Source organism: Melanotaenia boesemani, chromosome 9 (assembly GCF_017639745.1).
Source record: "Melanotaenia boesemani isolate fMelBoe1 chromosome 9, fMelBoe1.pri, whole genome shotgun sequence".
Taxonomy (NCBI): domain Eukaryota; kingdom Metazoa; phylum Chordata; class Actinopteri; order Atheriniformes; family Melanotaeniidae; genus Melanotaenia; species Melanotaenia boesemani.
The window spans coordinates 13070233-13083619 of NC_055690.1; the positions used below are offsets into that span (position 1 = coordinate 13070233).

Below are 13387 nucleotides of genomic sequence, written 5' to 3' on the forward strand. Positions count from 1 at the left end.
ATATCGGTCTAACTATCAGGAAACCAAATATCTTGCTGCTCAGTTTTGTGTAACTTTATACTCTAGAAGGGAGGGCAGAGTACTTCGGTGGAAACAAATTTGCATGAACCAGAAATAACGTTTCCTACAACAGAAGCCACTAATAATTCCCAGTGGTTTGAGTTGTGTATTCATAAAGGAATGACTTGGAAAAAAAAACATCATTGTGCAGCTGCATTTGTCACTGTGCTGAATTCTGCTTTATATTCTCAAGTTTATAAGTAAAGTTTAGTATCTGAAAGACCACATGATCTAGACAAGTACTTGTGGATTGTAGATCTACAAAACAGCCTTTGTTCCACAGCACACTGTACTTTAAAGCTTATGACATAAGACTGTTAAACCAATATGAGCACTCATTTTCCTCTCTTGAACACCTTTTCTTTGAGACCAACTTAAATAAAAAAAGGCTCCTCTGCATATTAGTTTTATACTTAGCTTTTAAAAAGAACCTGCTTGTGTTGTTTAACGTTTGCTCTCCTCCAGTCATAATAGGGACATTGTTGAGATTTACAAGCCTGTGAGCCAGAGTCTGACCTCCTGTCCTGCTGAGCCTTGAACGATCGATACATTACCATAACTAAGACACCAGATGACCATTTCTCGCCCCTCTCCCCACATGCAAGTCACAGCGGGTTTTCAAACACAATGCTCTGATTTTAAATGAACTCAGAGATCATGAAGTCGTCTATTACCCCCTCTGCAGGATGCGTTTTGGGAATACTTCTTGACTTTGACCATCTCGCACATTTGCAATTCATCATTTCTCTTGCTCAGCATCACAAAACCGCCACCACCAGCACTGCTTTGTCATTACAACGACACAGACACAAGCAGTATTGTTTGTGTCTGGCAATGAATGGTGGGCAATTCAATGGCTTGCAGACACCAGTTGTAGGTGAAGGTTTGCCCTACATGGTGGTGCTACAGGTAGAAACCCCCCCACCATAAACACAGGCTGTAAAGACCTCAGGATATGGCAGCAACACACTGAATGAAAAAAGGAGAAAATGGAAAAGCAGAAGAAACTTCTGAGAATATTGAATCCAATGTTAACATAAATCCTTCAAGCATAACATGAGCTTTGGTTCTGAAATATAAACCTTACTTAGAGACCACACTTCGACTCTTTGTGTGAACACTGATGTTTAACACCCCTTTTGGAAAGTGGGAGGTTTTCAGTAGAAGAGCCATTTGTCCCTTTTATCTCCTAAACAGTGTTGCAAAGAGGCAAGACAAACAGAAGCAAGCCCACTGACTTACCTTTTTTTTCCAGCCAGGAAGCTTTAATTCTGTTTTTCTTCACATGGGAGCGATAACAAACCCCACATATCAATGAGGAGGTCTATTTCAAGACCCACTTGAAGGGATTACTGATACTCCTGCAAGTCCACTGCAGAATGACTACTATATGCAAGGATGAGTTGAAAAACTGAGGAAGAGAAGAAAGGGGGAGTGTCTGCTTCTAAACACCCCCTACTCACACACACACACTCCAGCTGACTGTTTCACACTCTTTACTCCCTCCCTCCTTGCCCACTCCTTTATTCTATAATTCCATCCCCCTTAACTACAAACCTATTGCCAGTAGGAATTCGTGTTCTTTCCCTCCTCTGTAATTGTGGCTCCATTCCCTTATGAGAGGCATGATATTTACACTAAATGTTGCAGGCTTTTCATTGCTGGAAAAAAGAAATACTGTCAGAGTCAGGCCTTTAGTTCTCAGTATGGATCAGTAAACATTTCACTTTTGTCTGGAGCAAAAAGTACTCTTGGTTTAATGTCTTTGTGGTTTTAAAAGCATGATTTGTGAAAACTGAATTGTAGAAAATAGGACTTATCTTTGCCTTAAAGGCTGCTGGCTTAAAAAGGATGCAGTCACTGTGTTGCAGTGTATAATTAATTAAAATATTCAGTGACAATCCACTGGAAGAAATGAGACATACACTACATAACTTGTGATGTGGTGTGTCTATTACACCAGCAGTGGCTGTGGTGCTGGATTATTTTGAGTAAATGGAACCACAAAGGACACAGGGGAGAAAGAGAAAGGGTGGTATGTAATGGTGAAGTTCTACAGAAATGTTTGTTAGACTACAGCCAGCATCATGTGCTTCAGAAACAGATTTGCACACACACTGAACAGAAAAAATTTGCCCTGAGCAAGTTGAGGGTATACAACCAGGAAGGAGAGAGAAAGCTCTAAGCTTGGTCTGACTGAAAATAATCCAAATAATGGAGGGATAAATTGTCTAGACTTTCCAACGATTATTGGCAAAATAGAACCATTTAGCTCAGTGGTCAAACTGGCTTAATCTCAAATTAATTTTACTTTTCAGAGGCTGTGACACTGATATTTAAACAAAGTCCGGAGGTGCATTACCTGCATTCATATCAGTTTGATTTCACTCAGCTAATATGCACAAACTTTCAAAAATACTCATTTTACACACTCAACTCACTGTGTGCCAATTTTCTTTTTTAATTAATGAAACTACTTTTTTCATTTAAAAGGATCTGTCCTTTAAAAGTATGTGATAGAGTGTAAAAAAAGTCAAAAAATGGTTGCATGTATTTAATCAGCCCACTGTAACATACAACCAAGTCCTTACAGTGACTTCTTCTATATTCTTATTGCTAACTTATAAGTGAATAAGAAGTAAGCTAAACATATACCTCTACTGCATGCTCCTCAGTCACACCTCTTCATCTCCCTCCCCCCTACAAAACAAAACAGAAGAGCAATAAATGCATCTATCACTCACCCTGAAATTTGGGCTAATGCTGACTCCATGTCTGCTGTCACCACAGACATTTCAGAAATGTAGACGGCTTGCAGCTCAGCTAAACAAAAACTGCTTTCTCATTATTGGCACAAGGCTTTTAAGCCCAGTGCTATCTACACTCAGTTTGGGAGCTGATTGAAATGGATGTCCAAACACATTGACAAGCTACTCGATACTACTGGAGCTATTTGGCAGGTGAGACTGCAGCTCCGCAGATCCACAGCAACACTTCAGACTGCTGATTCTGTCCTGGTGTCACAACCAACCATAATTACTGCCAATCAACTTCAGGCATAATCAGGGGAGAAAAAAAGAGTCAGAGACATTTAGCAAACTCATGATGGACACAGTGAAAAACCTCTAAACTTGTTAAAATAATTTTTTTTCCACAATTTTTCTGCTTGAAGTCACTCTTAACTCAAATAATTTTACATGTATCTTAACTTTGCTAGACAATGAGCTGATGCTGCCACAGAAATTTCCATCTGTGTTTACAAAGTGAACAATCTCTTGCATTTGCCAATGCAACCCTCCCAAATCATTATGTTTGATGCTACTTGTTGGTCGAATGTTGAAGATTGAAAGTTAGCTCAAGCCTGGAGTGATGACAGCTGATTTTCTAACAAAGACAATGACACATTAAAGAATAACACATAACAAAGAAATATATCATTTTTTTTTTTAATACTAACAATAGTTGTACTTATGAATCTTTGTTATTTTAACACTTGGTTTAATATTTTCATTTTGTGCACTTGGCTGACGAATGCACAAATAGGAAATAAACCAACAGATTTTAATTCTTTGTTTCCTGGTTTGGAAGCAGTGCAGTGATAAACACATCACAGAACACAGAGAACAGTGGACGTCTGCAAAAACTTTTCCAGGTGATGTGGTTTAGGCTAACTGTGATTTGGATATAAAGAACTTGGGCTTTGTGTTTGTAGAAGTAAGGATCACTGCATACAGGATTTGAAATTAAATGTTACTGAGCTGTATGACACCCCATGTGCAGATGAAGATTAGTTAACTATTTAAATTCATGTCAGGTTAGGTCACTAATGTCTGAGACCGAAACATCTAAATATGAACTTCAGAGTTAGGCATCTATAATGATCAAAGTAATTAATCAGTTCTATTTATGCATCGTCTCTTTGACGACTCTTTGCTTCTCTTGTGAGCTTATCGCAGTAAGGATGATTCATACTATTGTGTTTTTAGACACGTTTTTACATAGTTTACTAGTGAGAAGCCTGAAAGCGTAGATAAGCCGGGGTCTCCCAGTATGGCCGGCAAACCCCCAGTGATATCTTGTGTTCATTCTCTATACAAGCAAGGGCAGCACAAGACTGTTTAACATGTTTCTAAAATTGCCCCCAAGTGACAGCAAATAGCTATAATATGTAGATGCATTCTAGTGCAGAGATTGCACAATCCTGTTAAAAGCATGAAGCAGCAGGGGCACTGTTAGGTAGCCTCTCCTCAACAGAGGCAGCCCCAGTTAAAAGACAATTTGACACCTGAAAAAGGGAGAAGATTAGTTTTCTTTACATGACATTTTGGGTTACTGCATGGAGATCAGTCACATAAATTTCTGTTCCTTTGTAGCAAGGATAAAACCACGAGACGTGGGAAAAGTCGTCAGCATTCAACCCCTTCTCAAGCCACAGGGGCTTAACATGTCTAAACAGCTGCAATGCTGCTTTCTAGAAGAGCTTCAATAAAGGTCAGTTAATAATTGGCTGCACACTGTTGTGAATGGCCCACACTACAGGATTACATATGATTCAAGATAATGAAACATCCATCCATTTTCTATACCGCTTAGTCCAATTCAGGATTGTGGGGAAGCTGGAGCCTATTCCAGCAATTAGCAGGCGAGAGGCAGGGTACACCCTCGACAGGTTGCAAGTCCAGAAGATGAAACAACAATATTAAATTCTTCATTAGGCTATACAGTCAACAAAAACACCACTGATCATAAACAAAGCTCTTTTCAGTCCATGAAGTCAAGGCAGGCTAACAGAATGCAGCTCTGCAGGATAGAATCAGTAGCATGACTTTTCCTGGCAAGGATTAATATGTAAAGTCTGTTGTGAACAATGCGCTGCATAATAAAAAAAAAAATAGTGCAATGAAACGACTATAATAAAACTGCTAAACAGTTGTCTATTGGCAACAATTTTGAACTACAAGGCCTAGATGCTTTCATGTCTGAAACAAATGAATCCCTTACATGGGATGAGTATTATCCACAACCCTACCTCATGATGTAGTATCAGCAGCATTTGCCTTCATTTTTTTTTCTCAGAACTAACTACAACAAAGATACTGGCCTGCACATACAAAAAGGTCATGCATCAAATCAAAACTGATTTTGCATTTAAACAAGCACCTGTCATGTGTTGCATCTGGTGAAGCAGCCAAACTGGCAACACTAAAAGGAACATTCATCACAACGAAGGGTCAAGTTTTTTTTTCTTGAATTTCTCCTCAAATTACACCAACACCTCCCCCACCTATGTCTCTCAGAGGAAAAAAATAATCCATTGTAATGAAGATCAGTATGTACAGCTGATATCTAAAGAGAAAAAAAGCAAGTGTTGCAAAAGACATGAAAGGAGAAGCCTCAGCCTGGGTATAGATCATTAGCGGAGGATCTAGAGAGCTCCAGCAGAGAGTTGCCTCTCAAGAGTCTACATCAAAGACAGCAAAACTGAGAGGAAAATCATTTAGACTGCACAGAAAAAAGCTGGGATCTACTGGTCAGGACTGAAACTAAGCAGCATAGGTGGCTCTCCAGTATTCATTATTAAAGGATGCTTTGAGAATAATAAAATGCAGAGGTCTGTACTTAACAGGCCGTTAGGTTGGAGTAATGATATTTTGGGCTAGTTCCCAGAACATGGTTAGTTAAGTTTAGGTATTAATAACAACATGTTTAAGGTTATGCCTTTCAATACAACTTATCCTTTAATAACACATCTGGATTACTTGTCAGAAATAAACCTTACAACACTCATCCTTAAACTGGCTGTAAAAGTGACATGGATGCGGTCTTCAAAACTCTCAATACTGTGTCAGACCATTTGATAAACATTACCAGTAATTTCATCCTTGTTTCAAATATGACACAGCTGCTACATTAACATCTGACAAGCTTTCATTTCTACCACATTCAGGGCAGTTTAACCTTGATGGCAGGACAGCTTGTGACTTGAATATATCAAAATTAATGCATTGAATGAGAGGTAAAAAAAAAAAGAGGTACAATTTCTACCCTGTAACAGTTTCCACCCTGAGTCAACCAAAATAAATTTAAAAGGTTCCTGAGAAGTTCTTGTTTATGATTGATGATGTGGTAAAGTTAGCCTAACTCCAGTCTCCCCAAGTGACTCACAGCCTCAGCAGTTTTGTGCACTTAGTGTCTATTATTCATACAAAAGCACGAGACTCGATCAGCCATGTGAGTTGGTGACCATGATAATGTGCATTTTGACAGCTGGTCTTACGTTCTTGTTTGCTGTACAAAAATAAATGGAAAGGAGTTTAAATGAGATCTTTAAATACTGGTTTTCATGTCTTTTCAAACCCTATGACTGCTGCAGAAAGAAAATACAAGAGGGCCATTTAATACTGTCTACTGGTGTTCTCATACAAACACACACTAGGATATTCTCTTTGGAAAATTTTACCCACTGCAAACCAAATAATATTGTCAGAAATCCCTCATTCAAGGCTATACAATCTTCAAAGGAGGCTCTGAAGATGGAGTCAGTACTTTCAGGTGACATATTATGCTCTTTATTCCCAATCTGAAAAATATTTCTGATGTCTCAATGAAATGTTGAAGCTATGCTTTGGTCAAATTAGATCTTAGTTTGAGTATAGCGGCTTCTCTCTGACAGTGGGGCTCTAGAAAGCAGTCTTTTTCAGGAGGAGGTGAGCAGCTGCTTTCTCTACCCATTACACTCCATCTTCCTGAAGGTGGGAATTGCACAGGTGATTGACACAGTTTTGAACATACAAGGTAACAGCTGAGGATGTCAAAACAGTGGGGAAAAGAAGAGAGAGAGAGAGAAAAAAAAGACAGGAACGTGTCTGAACCAGAGTTATAAGTCCCTGAGCAAGAAGAAGGTCCTGAAGTTTGAAGATTAAGTCTTCAACAGAACACTGGTGAGACGTTAGGCGGATGTTTGCTAATTTTCTGTTTGCTTCTAGTTGTCACATAAAACAAAAAAATGGTGCCCTTCAGTGTTGCAGCCACCAGTGGAGATTCAGAGATTATTGAGCCTCAATCATCTGAGAAACTTTCTGACATCCTGCAAACACATTTTAGAAAAAGTGGAAACTGGGAGCAGCATCACGGACCCACCATCCACAACTGTGGGTCAGGAGGGGGACACGGACGAGGCCAGCACCTCCGTTGCAGCCGACGGACTGACACTTTACATGACACATACAGAGAAAACTGATCAGACTACATTTAGGTTGTGGAATTTTATAAATGCATAATATTGGTGGAGCAATTTGGTCACATGTGGTTTAGTTTTGCTGATGAGGTGTAAATCATCAGAGCCTAAATGCATCTTTTTTTCCAAGTCCCTTTTGACTTCAGAAAGTTTAGAAAACCATATTTTAGTGAATAAAGACGAGTTTCGGTGCTTGGTAGTTTGTGATGGCAGGTCAAAAATTTGCATGGCAATGCTCACAGATCCATGCAAAGTTGTCTTTTGTACATCCCGACATTAGCGTGGCTCACGCCATGTGGAGCATTGTGATGCATATGCAATGTTCATACATGAGGTCCCACCACATCCCGGTAGTCTGAAACATAAACATGGAGATTGTATTTGTAAAAAAAAAAAAAAACATGATCTGACCACAAAGCCTTTTTACTGATAAATTGGTTGATTTTAGGGTAGAATATATTTAATTATGCTGAATGATCTGTGATTAACACAAACAAGTATTTAGGTATATGTTTATACTTCAGCTGTTATTACTACTGTCTATAATACCCTGTTGTAAAATTACTGGATGATTTATGTTTATGTTCAGTCAATAAAACAGTTTTAGTTAAATGCTGTCCACCACCGACAGTACTGATGGCTGAATATTAAGTTATGAGCCGACAGAAACAGACAGAGAGCTACTGCTAAATTTATACTGGACCATCAAACAGTCTCCTCAGCTACAGGTTTTCTGATTCATGGACTCAACTGTTTAACAACAAATCACCAAGTAACAAAGAAGTGAAGAAAAAGTAATGAACCTTTCAGAGATTAAAAGAAAAGATTACAAGCATCAACGTTAGCTACTGAGTTCAGGTTTTACACAGAGACAATATATAAATATGTGAATAATTTCTCACATAAATACATTCTCCTGGTCTGAAGTTAGTCCACAGACTAACAGTCTCACCAGACCCTTTGCTGACTTTTTCTGGAGCATTACCCTGAAATATAAAGTTAATCCAGACAGCATGTATTTCTTTTGAAGGTGGCAGTTTATGAAGGGATACATGCTCTCCAGTAAAGCAGACAACAGAGAATTTAATTACTGTGACCATTTACTGAGCAACTGAGCAGCTCCCTAGAGATCAGGTCCAGAGATAGGCGGGATGGACGACCAGCAGGTGGGGTTTACTTCTCTGATGTGATGTACAAAAAACACAGAAGTACAACAGTGCTACAAAAAACTACCTTTAAACTTAGGCAGACACTAAATAAATTGTTGTTAATAGGAGTTTTTGGCCTGGTAGTAACATAGGATGCATTCATACCAGGACAGTCTGGTAGACTCAGGTCCAATAGGCAGGGAATTCTGAAAATGTTCACACCTTCATTTGGTTTGTTTTGCTTTCATTCTGCACTTTACTCAAGCAGATTAAACCACCTGATCAATGCCATACAGTTACTGCTTGTTAGGGGTCAGGGGTTTCCTGAAATAACCACTGACCACTTGGCTTGTTGATTGGCCAGGACTCAAAACAGCTTGTTCACTTCAAATAAACAATGGAACAATAATAAGTTTTGTCAGGCTTGAGGTTTTTGTTTTCACCTCGATGTTCAAACCTAATACAGTTTTTACCAGAAACTTTCCAGTATGAGCCGAAGGAGAGGCAGCGAGATAGCTAACATGTTGCGCTGTGTTATGCTGTGTCACTTCCTCCATTTGGTTCACAGGATGGTTCGTTTGCATTCATACTGTAAGCAAACCACAGGATTCAGTTGCAAACAAACCAAGACCTCCTGCACAAGAGACCAAATAGACATATACATTGTTCAAACAGACCGTGGAAGCAGACCAATGTTTGTTTGAAGCAGACCAAACAGCACCAGTGTGCCCTTAGCATCCCAAAATAGACACTCGCAAGCACTTAAAAAGGTGCAACCCATAGCATTTTGTTATTCATGAAGACTTTGAAATAAGGCATCAGAATGCCCATGTCTTCATTGTGCTTGAAAGCAAATCTACAAAAGTACAGCCTTAAACTTGAAGGGAGACAGTACCTTGGGTTTGGTCTTTCCTTTCCAAGGCTGGTGAAATGCAACCAGGTTTTCTGACATTAAACAGAGTGCATCAGAGTCATCTTAATGTGCAGTACTGCTGGAGGCTAACTCTCTGGAAAGCAGCAAGAAACAAATCTTGGCAAGCAATCTATCCGATTTTGCTGACTGTCAGCATATGGTGAATTCATCACGTGGTCTGATACTGGAATATGTGGCAACATCCAGTGTTCTTCAATCACTAAAAAAAGTGAAAAATACAGAAAGCTGTATAAAAATGGATGAGACACTGAGAAGTAGGGTTCAAAGATGTACTGAATCACCACGGTTAGCAGCATATAATTCAGAACAAAACAATACTGCACACCCTGATGTGTACAATTCAGCTGATTGTGGAGAACAATGTGGTTCCTTTATCCAACTGTTCAAAGATGGTGGAGGAACAACGAATCAAGAATCACGTCAGTGGCCTTCACTAATGGAGACAGATGTCCTGTCAGGAGGAACAAGGAATGGGTAATTCATGCCGGAAAATCCATATAAAATGGTTGTAACATTAATGAAATGGAAAGCTTGGTGTTCATTGAGAGACACATAATCCTTGGATTAACCCACGTTGCACATATGACTGCAGCAAGAAGTCTGTGGAATGGAAAGGAATCTGTTGCTTTAGGCAGAAAAGAGAAAATTCAAACTGAAAAGATCAGAAAAAAGATCAAACTGGCAACCTGCCAGTGATGACTGCACTTCACACAAATTCGGTCAGAAGACGTCATTATTATATGATTTGTGTGAACATAAATCATGGAATTATACATTTAAAACTTAAATAAAAAATTATTTTGAGCTTCTTTTTTTGTTTGTTTGTTTGTTTACATTTCTTTAAATATCTAATCAACTTTACCAGCACTGTGCATTTAAGGCTGATTTTTTTTATTTTTAAAACCTGACAGAGAGAATAGTAGCTGCTAACACAGTCCTGCCATATCAAGAGAAATATGTGCATAGAACTGAGGCTTTGTAACAACTAATATATACCACTTGGCACAGAGATATTAATATATTTTATGGCTGTGCTTGTTCTTAAATCAATATTTTCATACTTGCATCATTTTATGTTGAGCTGACTTTTAAACATTGACTTGATAAGCTAAAAATGGGATGCAACTGCTTTAGCATAATTTAAACCAGGGTACCAGTTACAACTGAATTATTAGTGATACCTAGATGGTAGCAGTAAGTTTGGATTCTAATGAATGGACTGTGGCAGTGTTGTCACACTAGATATGTTGTATGTTATTCCCATGACGCTAAGCGTAGCACCATAATGTTCAGTATTTACTTTGCAAATGAAAGACTGAGTTATGTGCAAGTGGGATGGAAATGAATAATTCACAAAGAGCAGTTATAAAGGTTAGATTATGCACATCTCAACAAAACAACTGTTTTTGGTAGTACATTTCTGTACATGCATGAAGAACAAAGTCACAGATTGTACAAAAAGCCAAAAAAATTATCATATGAATGTGCAGACATTCTTTCATCAGCAGACAGTTGATGACACTCAAGATCTCGGAGATGCAGAGTTAAAGAGGACGGACACAAGCCAGAGAGGAGCAAAACTGAGCCACGTAACTGGAGGCAGACAGAGAGAGGGTTGGGTCTTTGTGCAGGCATGTCACTCAGAGGTTCAGGTTACCACCTAGAGGACACGTCACTAAACACAGAGGCCTTTCTGTGTTATGATCCCCAACACAACATGCTTGTTAACCTCCGTCCTTCTGAGCTTTTATATCATTTACAAAGCTACAAAGTATAACAAACCAAACTTGAAAATATTAAACCTTTCGAAATCTCCAGGATGTTATAATAATTAGTGGCTGATGATGGAAAAGTTAAAAAGTTAGTTAGCAGGCAATGTAATCAAATGATAGAGCTGATTGAAAACACAAAAGGAATTTGTTGTAATATAAAAATACAAAATTCCTTAAAAATGCTACTTAATAACTGTATTATCAGCAAACAGTCAATAAAAAACATGCAACCATGTGAAGTCCTGATACTAGCTAGAGTCACATCATTTTGACTGAATAGTGGCAAATGTGATGGCCTTCCTGAGACATATATTCAGTGCACATGTCAACTGTCTGGTAGCAGCTGATAATGTGTATCTTAGCTTGTACCATTGATGGACTGAAACCCAGAAGCAAGAAATGTAAGTGGTGCCGAACATTTTTTACATTTTTACATAATATCACTGCATTTATTTATTTTTATTTTTTATTATTTGTAATTTCAGTCCATAATATTTTTCTGTATTTCTGAACCTTTGTAATTACATGCTTTTTTTCTCTTGTTTCACCTTGTTTGATGCAGCTATTACAAGTTGTTTGTGAGTCAGGCAAATACTGGTTCACTATAAACACAATCTAAAAAACTGCATCACATCCTCCCAAGGGTCAGATTTTTTTCCCCAGAAAAAGTATTGCCCAAATAAACTACAGAATACACAATGACAACAAACATGCATCTGTCATATTCTCATAGCATAGTTATAGACAAACTGTCCCTACCCATGTCTTGTTATACATAACTTGCTAAACCACATGCAGCATGAAATCTGAACATGATACAACCTTGCATCCTCTTTACCCTGTACTCGCAATATTAATATATTTATTATGCGCAGAGAAAAGACGAGAAGAAAACATTCAGTGGCAGGCTGTGGCAGAGACGCTGCAACAAACGTGACACCATAAGGTCATCGGAGTAAAGCAGCTGCACGAATGAGCCATCGCCTTTCAGTTGAGTCACCTCTACCTAGTCTGATTAGTCAGTAGCATGCAGTAAAACAAGAGAGGTGGAACAAGTCCAGTTAAATTGCTTCATGCTACAATTTACCCCACTAAGACCACGCAAGGCTTTTCGTTTGCCAACATACAAAATCAACCACGTTTCAAAGATATTCTGATAGCACTCTGCGTGGTTGTTTTTAGACAAATTTTGTATATGATGCGTTCATGTATTAGAATATAAATGCATATTTTTGAACATATATGCTTTAATCCTGATTAGTCTCCCGTCATCCAGCCACATGACTGGTTTTAGCCACAAAACAACCGACAATGACTGGGTTACTGGACACCAAATACAGCGCACCACGTAAAAAAAAAGACGCATCTTGTCCACTGGACCGCACTGTCCGCTTCAGTGCGCCAGCGTGTCACCTCTGGTAAACTTGTATGATTGAGTAGCGCGCTCATGCGTGCACACGGCGCTAGGACCACGCAGAGGCATGATCGGTCATCGAGCTTATTTTTCCTTCTCATGATAAGGACAAGCATGCTTCCCAGTCCCCTCACATACATACCTGTTTTCACCTCCGCGGAGATGTGCTAGCTCTTCCCCGGTCATTGAAATATCCATTTTCACGCACAAGTGTTGCCCATCTGAGCCTGAAATCCTGCAGCTTCGCCAAGGTCTGTCTGTCTACACGGACCATGCGTGTTGTTTCCACACCGCTGGGAGGGGCGGAGCCCACGGCCCATGGAGACGGTGTGCAAGTGGATCATGAGAATGCCACTTATTCATTCTCAGAGCCAATCAGATGTGGTACTACACGGGTCGACGTTCACTCACTGTGACTCTAACTAAAGTCCTAAAGTCTATATATATATATATATATATATATATATATATATATATATATACATATACATATACATATACATATGTGTGTGTGTGTGTGTGTGTATTTTCTTTTACTTATTTGTTAAGGGAGTATAAAATAAAATGATAAAGAACTGCGGGTACCAACTTTTTATAAATCCTAATTCGTTATTAAAATGCTTTTTGGTTCAGTGTCTATTCATAACAGCTCTTAACTGCGTTATGAGCAAAAAAGTACAATAAGACATACTAAGACCTACTTAAATACTTAAATTAAACCCCCATCCACTCTAAAAACGACCTCAGCAAAGAACAGCTATAGTTGTTCAGATTCACAAAACCTGTAAAAACACTATTTTTAACAGCTAAGTTAAAAATAAA

General features: G+C 38.7%; 1 protein-coding gene across 2 annotated transcripts in view; it reads right to left on the reverse strand.

Moving 5' to 3' along the window:
* The window catches only part of LOC121646424 (T-lymphoma invasion and metastasis-inducing protein 1-like), a 46538-nt gene extending 33557 nt beyond the window's left edge, over positions 1-12981 (reverse strand). The window contains exons 1-2 of one of the 2 annotated variants that reach the window (XM_041995373.1): positions 12708-12981; positions 2716-2760 (exon numbers count right to left, since the gene is read on the reverse strand). The gene's annotated coding sequence lies outside the window, so the exon portion shown is untranslated. The remainder of the gene's footprint in view (positions 1-2715; positions 2761-12707) is intronic. The other variant, XM_041995372.1, reaches the window with a different exon arrangement.
* Positions 12982-13387: the final 406 nt, after the last annotated feature.